We start from the raw sequence: 10,348 nt of genomic DNA on the forward strand, positions 1-10,348 counted from the left end.
GAGGATGTAGGCAATCTCTGTGGCGGATTCACAAAATGCATAGGCAAAGGTGGGTACGGGAAAGTGTTCCTGACTCATTGGCCTGAGCACGAAGGCTTCGTCGTTGCCAAGTTGAACCATTGCAGATAGAAAGCATACGTCACGTACCACGAGGCCATCTTAGCTCACCTGGATGGCCGCGGTGGTTCGCCTAAGCTAATCAGCACCGATTTCCGCAAAGGAATCCTGGTGATGGAGCACATCGATGGAATCACAGTAGACAAGCTCATGGATAACAGCATGTTTATTGGTATCCAGTGGCTGCAGGTGCTACGTGCCATTGCAAAACGCCTTGATGAGTTGCACAAAGCTGGTATCATTCATACCGACTTCAAAATAGACAACTGCATCATCACTTTTGACGGAGGAGGGTATCCCGACGCTCACATCATTGACTTCGGGATTTCGACGAAGATCGGTCGGAGGTCGTGCCTGGCCACCGACGACGACTGGCGACCCATCGTGAAGGAGAAGCCGTGGTATGCCCCCGAGACGTTCGCGGGGCTTCCCCTTCAGGCGGAGACGGATGTGGTGGCATTCTCCTTCATTATTCAGCTCCTCCGTCGGAGATTAGCAAGTGTTGCCCAGGTCTAATTGATCTTGCAGGGAGAGGGAAGTCAGTGCGCATGTCGAAGCGCCCGAAGCTGAGTGAGTTTCTCAACGTTATTGACGAAGCGCTGCAGGCGGCTCAGCCCTCGCAATTATTATGAGTGATAAAAAAAAAAAGAAGTATATATATGTATACATATATATTTTTTATTATTATAAAAAATCATCAAAAATATATATATGTATACATATATATACTTATTATATATGTATACATATATATTTTTTTTATAATTATAAAAAAAAATATATGTATACATATATATTTTTTTATTATAAATAAATAAATAAATATATATATATATATATATATATATATATATATATATATATGTATACATATATATACTTAATTTTTTTAAATCACTAATATAAGAATATACACATAGACCTGAGAATAAGGATATATCTATAACCGATAGCTATTTTATAATCATGTGTGTGTGTGCGTTTGTGTGATAGCAGCTTGCGAACACAGTCGCAGTTTGGCATGGGAAGGAAACGGGAAAATATGCCTTGATGATGACAAGATATTTGATTAAGCAGAGACGACAGCTGGTCATGCAATTATAAGGTTACGTGACAGAGGAACCCAAAAGAGGTCACCCGTGAAGCGGGAGACTTCGGGCTTAGGGGCCAAGGAAAGATGTGGGCCTCGTTCGTTCCTCAAAAAGGGGTGGGTAAAAGGGATAAAAGAAATCGCAGCAGATGCGGATTTTTTGTTATCCGCACACCATGTGAATCATTTTTAGATAACGTGGATAACCAAAGATTTACATAAGAACTTTATTTACAACAATAATATAAAAAGGCAAAATATATAAAATACAAATAAAAGATGGCCAGAGTAAAACAAAAGTACAAAAAATCGTAGAAATAAGGAGGCTGGCGCGGGGAAGTGGCCCACTGTGCTCGACTCCTCTATGGATTACTGCGGGATGCTGGGCAGGATAGGGATAGGAGGGAGGTAGGATAGGCTAGGGAGCAAGGTAGAAGGTAGAACTAGAAGGAGGAAAGAAGAGAAGAGTGAGAAATTAGCGTGAACGCAGACGGGAGTGTAAGAGCGAAAGAAAGAGGGAGAGGGCGAATAAGAGGGGATACGAGGGGAAGAGGAGGACGAGGAAAAGGAGGGAGGGGGGGTAGGAGATGGGCCAGCCATGGTGGGGGGGAGGTTGAAAACCTCACACAATGTGTCATGCATGTCACTCCATGCTATGATTGAAACTGACATGCGATATCAATGCTGACATGTAGGTGCTCATGGTGTAGTGGTTATCACATCTGTCTAACACACAGAAGGTCCCAGGTTCGAGACCTGGTGAGCACAACATGTTTTCATCTAAATATAAATCAAGGAAACGAGTATCTTTGCACGTAGGCCTTGCAGTCAGATTATCTAATAAAACAGACATTATCTGAAGATAAAAGCTGACTAGTGTATTGGTTAGGATCTAGTGTCGAGAGTACAGTGGATGAAATGAACGGCTGTCGACAAAAGAAAGATAAACAGAGAAAAATACCGTTTCCCTTTCCGGTGAAGCCTGATGGTACGTGGACCTAGTGCGGTAAGGGATAACACCTTCCCTTAAGCTTTTACTTCACGGGTCAAGCTGTGGGCAACATATTTCGGATGACAGTACACTGCCATCCGATAAATACAGTAAACTTTCTTTGGTATTTGTGTGATATTTTGCGGAGAAATCAAAGTTAATCTCACATCTCATCCACTGGCTTGGCCATGATGGAGCTGATCAGAATTTCAACCCCTTCCCCTTGGACCAGTGTCTCTTGTCACGTAATCATCTGTTGCATATCCAATTGGCCCTGTTAGCCTCGACGCTAGTGTCTAACGTCACGTCGAGCAAAAGAGCGATTCTTATTGGCTTATGCGATTTCCCTCGCATGCGCCATCCGCTACTATCGCGTACGATTTTCTTTCGCCATTTTCTCGCGGTGCTGGAAGGAGACGGATGGTGAAGCTCCTGGAATTTATTAATTTTACAACTTCTCTAGCGTCTCAAATATTCCTTTATGGTGGGAATGGAAGAGAAGAAAAGTTATTCGGAATGCTGTGTTCTAATAGATGGTGAGGTTAGATTTTCAGTTTAGGCGCCAGTCGTCAGTTCGACTAAATTCGAATTTCACTTCCACCTATTTTTATGGTTGCCTTTCGTGTAGATCTCATAAATCCCACTCTGCAGGATCTCCTTCGATGTCTGATATTACCTCCTCTCCAGGATGCTGAAATACATCATGAATGGATGGCCCAGCAAGTCGACAAGATGCGGCAGATATTTTTCTGCGACTCCTCAGAAGGTCAAGAATTTAACCATTTAATTTTTTCCTGACTTTTTTGTTAAATGAATGACATGACAATCATCTATCAATAAATTAAATCTGCCGTTTCCAATGTTAGGTCAACCACAAAATAACAATACAGATAATTTTAATACACTTTAATCTAGTAAGTTTCAGGTCTTCACTGGTTATTAAACAGCACAGAACATTCAAATGTTATTTAAACATTATTCACAATGTTCAGCAATGAAGAATGATATACTGCTTTTTAAGGTCTTCGCGTGGCTCTATGGATAGTTGACGAGACGTGGACACGTCCAAGACATGGACAGAAAAATTAATTGCTAGTGAAGTTGTGTATTTTTGTTTTCATTTATTTTGCTGGTTTAATACCATATGTAATATCATTTATGTAGTTTTTTTAAAGCCCCTATTCACATGAGGTGCTTTCCAACGTCTAACATTGCGCTAGACGCTCGCGGCTTGCACACGTAGCGTTCCCAAACGCGGCGTTTAACGCCCGTTGGGTGCAGTACAGGTGTTATTAAGACCCGTTCAGAAGAGGCGGTTTGAACCGCGGCTGCCACCGCGTGTTTAATGCTGCAATCGTACACTCGAAGCGTTTTGCGCCGCGACGTAACCGCGACGTTGATCCCATTTCTTTTTGGTAATGGTATGCATTAATGGATGGATGTGGAGCAGATAGCATGTGTCTGGTTGTTGCGTCGCCGATTTAAACGGCACAAACAGCGGCGAAGACGACAATGGGTTCGGAATTCTACACGACAGACTTTCCCACGGCATGTTGACAACTTCGTCCATGTCCCAAATGGATGCTTTTCAGATTCATTGATCAATATTTCAGTATCAAACTGATCCTTATCCACTGGTGTGTGACTCATCACGAGGATCAGACCACCTGAAGCGTGCAGGGTTGCCATGGCGACGAACAGTCTCTTCTCTCATGCTCCCCGCTGCCCTCAAGAGGTGCGCGCCGCGCCGGCCGCCGCTCTGTGTGACTGATGCCTTTCATCTGCATGCATCTCGACACGCCTGAAAGCCCAGCGTGTGCCGCCGAGGTTCAAACCGGTTCTGATTATGAGCATGGATCCATTTGTATATGTATGTAAATGTATATTCTATTTATTCTATTTATAAGCAACATCACCATGAAAACGTTTAACGCCTCGTGTGGCCGCTGCAATGGAAGTACAAGCATTTCGAAACAACCATAAACGCTCGTTAGGAAGGGAAATATCCACAGAAACAAACAAACAAAAACGCTCACTAGGAAGGGAATTTCCCTTGAAACAAACAAACAAAAAAGCTCACTAGGAAGGGAAATCTCGAAGCAAACAAAAAAGAAAACGCTTATAAGGATCGGAAATCTCCAAACAAACAAACAAAAAAAGATGACTATAAAATGCGCTAAATCTGGGGTGGGGGGGGGGGGGGTGTAAAGCGTTTAGTTAGTAAGCCTTGGGTCTAGCTACAGTGCAGTATACCTTTTGTATTTCAAGCTCTTGCGCCCAAATATATGTATACATGTATGTGTGTGTGTGTATACATACACACACACACACACACACACACACACACACATATATATATATATATATATATATATATATATATATATATACATATATACATATATACATACATATATATATACATATATACATATATACACACATATATATAAATATATATATATATATATATATATATTAGAATGTATGTATGTACACATATATACACATACACATACACACACACACACACAAACACACACACACACACACACACACACACACACATATATATATATATATATATATATATAGATAGATATATAAAAATATATATATGTAGCTATATACATATATATATATATACACACACACATATATATATATCTATATATATATATATATATATATATATATATATATATATATGTACATATTCATATATACACATTCATATATATATATATATATATATATATATATATATATATATATATATATATATACACATATATATGTATGCATGTATACATACATATATGTACATATATAAATATATGTGTATGTATATATATATATATATATATATATATATATATATATATGCATATGTATATATATATATATATATATATATATATATATATATATATATCACGCATATATTCGCATATCTTTAGATATTCACAATCGCGTATATAATGTGACTACTTTACGAATATTCTGATCCAACTTAATTTACAAAGTGTATAGACATTTAAATAACGAAGTTAAAAACAAGAACTGAGCGATTATTCTCGGTCAGCGTTGCCAACTCAGCAGCTGTGCCAAGGTATTAGGAAAAAAAGACACTGCCTATTACTTTGAAAATGATACTTGGCTATATACATATTTCAAGCGATTTTGAGTTTGTTTATTGTGAACAATGGATATAATACCAGCTAAATCATCTTTTCATAGCTTATATCGTATGGTACCTTTTTACGTATAATATTAACAAGAGTCATAATACGGCTCTCAGAAAAGAAAAAGATGACGTACTTCCGATTACCCTTGCCTAAAGTAACTAATAGTGCCATTGAGAAAGGTCTAGATGCTGCTGGTTATTGAAAAAATATAAAAGTTATACAAATGCAGCTAATACATTTATAGAACTTTCGATTAGTAATAGATGAAAACAAAAGATAATGTAACTCGATGTCTAGGAATCTGCTTGGTTTCGTATTTGAATTGTGGCAAGAGAGAGAGTTTGATCATTCAAAGTGTGATGTTTTCCTCATTACTTTGATTTAGAAATTGCATGATTACATATTAAAGTATGTGCTCATGGTGTAGTGGTTATCACATCTGTCTAACACACAGAAGGTCCCAGGTTCGATCCCTGGTGAGCACAGAGTGTTTTCTTAATAAATAAACCTACACGTGGATGAATGCGTGTGAGTGAATGAACACACACACAGCTTCCGACGTTGAAGGGTGGTAAGGCGGTGGGTTTGCAACATCCCAGTTGAAGTGCTGAAAGTCTGGTTGTGATACCATGGTTTGTAGAAAACATATCATTCTGGCTGTCATCAGATAATCTAGCCCTGTACCCTTGGTCATGCAGGGCATAATTAGCGTCGAGAATATGGTTGTGAGCTACTAGCAGCTTACATCGATCTCAAGAAGATATTTGACACAGTGCATTGTGAATCACTTAAGAAGATCCTGACACTAAGAGGAATTCTGACAAATGTTACTGGGTTAAGGATAAGCTTGTATACTGGTACTGAATGTGTTGTAAAATGTGGAGAGTGCATGTCTAGCTGCCCTGTGAATTTAGGAGTGAGGTAAACCTGTTTTGGGAATAATACTCTTCAACACTTGCATGGCCTAAATACTTGGTAGAGCTATCATAGAAGGTCAATGCAGAACAACAATTGGTAATGCCTAGGTCACTGACCTTGATCTGCTAATGATGTTCCTATTTTACCTGAGTCTTGGAGACCTTGGGGGTAATTCTTGTTGCAGTTAGCAGTGAGATGACTCCCTTGGGTCTAGATGCCTCTTGGTTCAAGTCCAAGACCCACGACCTAGGAGAATCGGCTTATTTGGTACGTGGATCAATGTGATGTCATAGTAGTGTAGTTCATGACTGATACATGTAGTTCATGTGTCAGACCAGGAAGTCAACAGATTAGTCTAGCAAAAGGAGTCATGAACTCTCTCAGTTCGAGTGTCAGGAGATGCCCCTATCTGTGCACTATGAGACTTGTTACTTGCACAATCTGGGACCGTCAACTGAGGCTATATGGAGACACTTGGCTCATCTCCTGATGGAAGGACGACCAAGAACGTGAATTGGGCAGATCGATCAAATCAGGTCAAGATGGGCCTTTCTTCTGCCTGGTGGGTCACCCTCCTTTGCATTAGCCCTTCTGGTTAATCTAATTGGTATCTCTGTATGTGTGTCAATGGAATAACTAGGAACAGATGTGCGTGAGGTTATGGGAAGTGGCAATATGGTGAATGTGAAAATAAAAGGTGTCGAATGTATGTGTTGCTCTCATAGTGTAGTGGTTATCACGTCTGCTTTACACGCAGAAGGTCCCAGGTTTGATCCCTGGTGGGAGCATAGTTTTGAACGGTAGAATAAATGTATGGGCAAGTATGAAACATAAGAATAAGGGATATATGAGGCTGACATCGCAAAAATGAAAGTTATAAAAAAGTAAATCTTTAGGGATGTTATAAACTGACATATCAAACATAACAATAGCCTTTTAGAGAGGGATATAAAAATAGAGAAAGGGGGAGAAAAAGAGAGAGAGAAGAAAATCCGTTTGTCATGCCACACCTAAGACCTGACTTCCTTGAACATAAAAATAAACGAAAAAAGATGATTATGAAAAGCAGATTCGAAATGGCATCTGGTTATTTAAGATTACTCTGAAATGTTTTTTTAAATCCACTTTTCCTTTATGATAAGTCAAGTTTTCTTCCGATTTCAGCATTTATATATTCTTTAAGTCTCGATGGCTGCTCTGAATGTCGACAGTACAATGGTGTCGCAGCTGCATGCTAACAAATGAAGTCAACAATTCTCTTAACAGATGCAAGGTTTTCTTTCAGGGATCACAGACACATAATGGTGTTTTTATATTAATTTTTACCTAGAGGGAAAATCAAAATGGCGTCATGGTTCTGAACATGAACAAAATATCTGAACCACTTTACACCAACGCTCTAGGTGAAGGAAAATATTGAAACGAAGTTGCAGTACAAATATTATTTATGTCAACGCAATGAAAACGGCGTAATGAACCTTGACAATAAATTATATTTCTTATTTCAATATCTCCAACCATTTTTTACCAGCTAATCTCAATGATTACATGTTGGGTGGCTTCTAGATCATCAAAATTTATCTTAGCAGACCATTAAATCATTAAATCAAAGTGAAAAGACATGCATGCCAATTTCCTAATTTACTTTCTCTTATTTCTTGCCGCAAATGTTTTCCATGCCAGACTTCATGTAGCAATTGTCATAAACCAAGAAATTGCAGCATAGGGCTGAATATCCATATGAAATTTCTTCAATATCTTCAGTGTCATGACTTTTTGCGGTTCGTATACTCCTGCTTTTTTGTATCTTTTCAGTCTGTTTATCTACACCTCTAAGGAATCCACTGTTGTTTTTATATCTGCTTTATACCAATCAATTTCTCGAGCGAAAACTTCTCTCGGTTGTTTATTTCCTCATCTTAGGAGTTTTTCTATCTTGCCTTGTCAGTTTTGATTGAGCAATAATATTCTATCTTTGTCTCCTTCATTTTCTATCCAATATGACATACTATTTTGCATCTTCAACGCTACAGTAGACTATCATCAAAGACAAGTCAGGCGTTCGAAGCAAGATTGTCTAAAGTCCGAATTGGTCGGACGCCAGCGGAAACGACAGCACTGGCGGAAGAGTCTTAAAAGTCCGGCCCTAATGGGACGCGGAGACGGAGGATCATGAAAAGATTTTGTGCTCACCAGGGCTCGAACCTGGGACCTTCTGTGTGTTAGACAGATGTGATAACCACTACACCATGAGCACTTATATAAAACTGGTGATCATTTCCCGAAATTTCCAAGGGAACATTTAACGGTCAACCTAGTTGATGGTGTTGTCACAAACTGAAATATTTATCAATGAATCTAAAAAGCATCCATTTGGGACATGGACGAGGTTGTAAACATGCCGTGGGAAAGTCTGTCGTGTAGAATTCCGAACCCATTGTCGTCTTCGCCGCTGTTTGTGCCGTTTAAAGCGGCGACGCAACAACCAGACATGCTATCTGCTCCACATCCATCCATCAATGCATACCATTACCAAAAAGAAATAGGATCAACGTCGCGGTTACGTCGCGGCGCAAAACGCTTCGAGTGTACGATTGCAGCATTAAACACGCGGTGGCAGCCGCGGTTCAAACCGCCTCTTCTGAACGGGTCTTAATAACACCTGTACTGCACCCAACGGGCGTTAAACGCCGCGTTTGGGAACGCTACGTGTGCAAGCCGCGAGCGTCTAACGCAATGTTAGACATGTTGGAAAGCACCTCATGTGAATAGGGGCTTAAAATAACTACATAAATGATATTACATATGGTATTATACCAGCAAAATAAATGAAAACAAAAATACACAACTTCACTAGGAATTAAGTTTTCTGTCCATGTCTTGGACGTGTCCACGTCTCGTCAACTATCCATAGAGCCACGCGAAGACCTTAAAAAGCAGTATATCATTCTTCATTGCTGAACATTGTGCATAATGTTTAAATAACATTTGAATGTACTGTGCTGTTTAATAACCAGTGACAATAAACGGTGTAAAGACCTGAAACTTACTAGATTAAAGTGTATTAAAATTATCTGTATTGTTATTTTGTGGATGACCTAACACTGGAAACGGCAGATTTAGTTTATTGATAGATGATTGTCATGTCATTCATTTAACAAAAAAGTCAGGAAAAAATTAAATGGTTAAATTCTTGACCTTCTGAGGAGTCGCAGAAAAATATCTGCCGCATCTTGTCGACTTGCTGGGCCATCCATTCATGATGTATTTCAGCATCCTGGAGAGGAGGTAATATCAGACATCGAAGGAGATCCTGCAGAGTGGGATTTATGAGATCTACACGAAAGGCAACCATAAAAATAGGTGGAAGTGAAATTCGAATTTAGTCGAACTGACGACTGACGCCTAAACTGAAAATCTAACCTCACCATCTATTAGAACACAGCATTCCGAATAACTTTTCTTCTCTTCCATTCCCACCATAAAGGAATATTTGAGACGCTAGAGAAGTTGTAAAATTAATAAATTCCAGGAGCTTCACCATCCGTCTCCTTCCAGCACCGCGAGAAAATGGCGAAAGAAAATCGTACGCGATAGTAGCGGATGGCGCATGCGAGGGAAATCGCATAAGCCAATAAAAATCGCTCTTTTGCTCGACGTGACGTTAGACACTAGCATTGAGGCTAACAGGGCCAATTAGATATGCAACAGAGGATTACGTGACAACAGATACTGGTCCAAGGGGAAGGGGTTGAAATTCTAATCAGCTCCATCATGGCCAAGCCAGTGGATGAGATGTGAGATTAATTTTGATTTCTCTGCAAAATATCACACAAATACCAAAGAAAGTTTACTGTATTGATCGGATGGCAGTGTACTGTCATCCGAAATATGTTGCCCACAGCTTGACCCGTGAAGTAAAAGCTTAAGGTAAGGTGTTATCCCTTACCGCACTAGGTCCACGTACCATCAGGCTTCACCGGAAAGGGAAACGGTATTTTTCTCTGTTTATCTTTCTTTTGTCGACAACCGTTCATTTCATCC

General features: G+C 39.5%; 4 non-coding genes across 4 annotated transcripts; 3 read left to right on the forward strand and 1 right to left on the reverse strand.

Annotated features, from left to right (window-relative positions):
• Positions 1-1,902: 1,902 nt before the first annotated feature.
• Positions 1,903-1,975, forward strand: TRNAV-AAC (transfer RNA valine (anticodon AAC)). Its single transcript has one exon. It is a non-coding gene; the product is annotated as a tRNA-Val (tRNA).
• A 3,823-nt stretch (positions 1,976-5,798) lies between these two features.
• Positions 5,799-5,871, forward strand: TRNAV-AAC (transfer RNA valine (anticodon AAC)). Its single transcript has one exon. It is a non-coding gene; the product is annotated as a tRNA-Val (tRNA).
• Positions 5,872-7,019: 1,148 nt separating this feature from the next.
• TRNAV-UAC (transfer RNA valine (anticodon UAC)) lies at positions 7,020-7,092 on the forward strand. Its single transcript has one exon. It is a non-coding gene; the product is annotated as a tRNA-Val (tRNA).
• Positions 7,093-8,488: 1,396 nt separating this feature from the next.
• Positions 8,489-8,561, reverse strand: TRNAV-AAC (transfer RNA valine (anticodon AAC)). Its single transcript has one exon. It is a non-coding gene; the product is annotated as a tRNA-Val (tRNA).
• Between the last annotated feature and the right edge of the window lie 1,787 nt (positions 8,562-10,348).

The sequence above is a fragment of the Penaeus japonicus genome, unplaced genomic scaffold, assembly GCF_977035675.1.
Source record: "Penaeus japonicus unplaced genomic scaffold, GWHDUDI00000001_assembly GWHDUDI00000012, whole genome shotgun sequence".
NCBI classification, from domain to species: domain Eukaryota; kingdom Metazoa; phylum Arthropoda; class Malacostraca; order Decapoda; family Penaeidae; genus Penaeus; species Penaeus japonicus.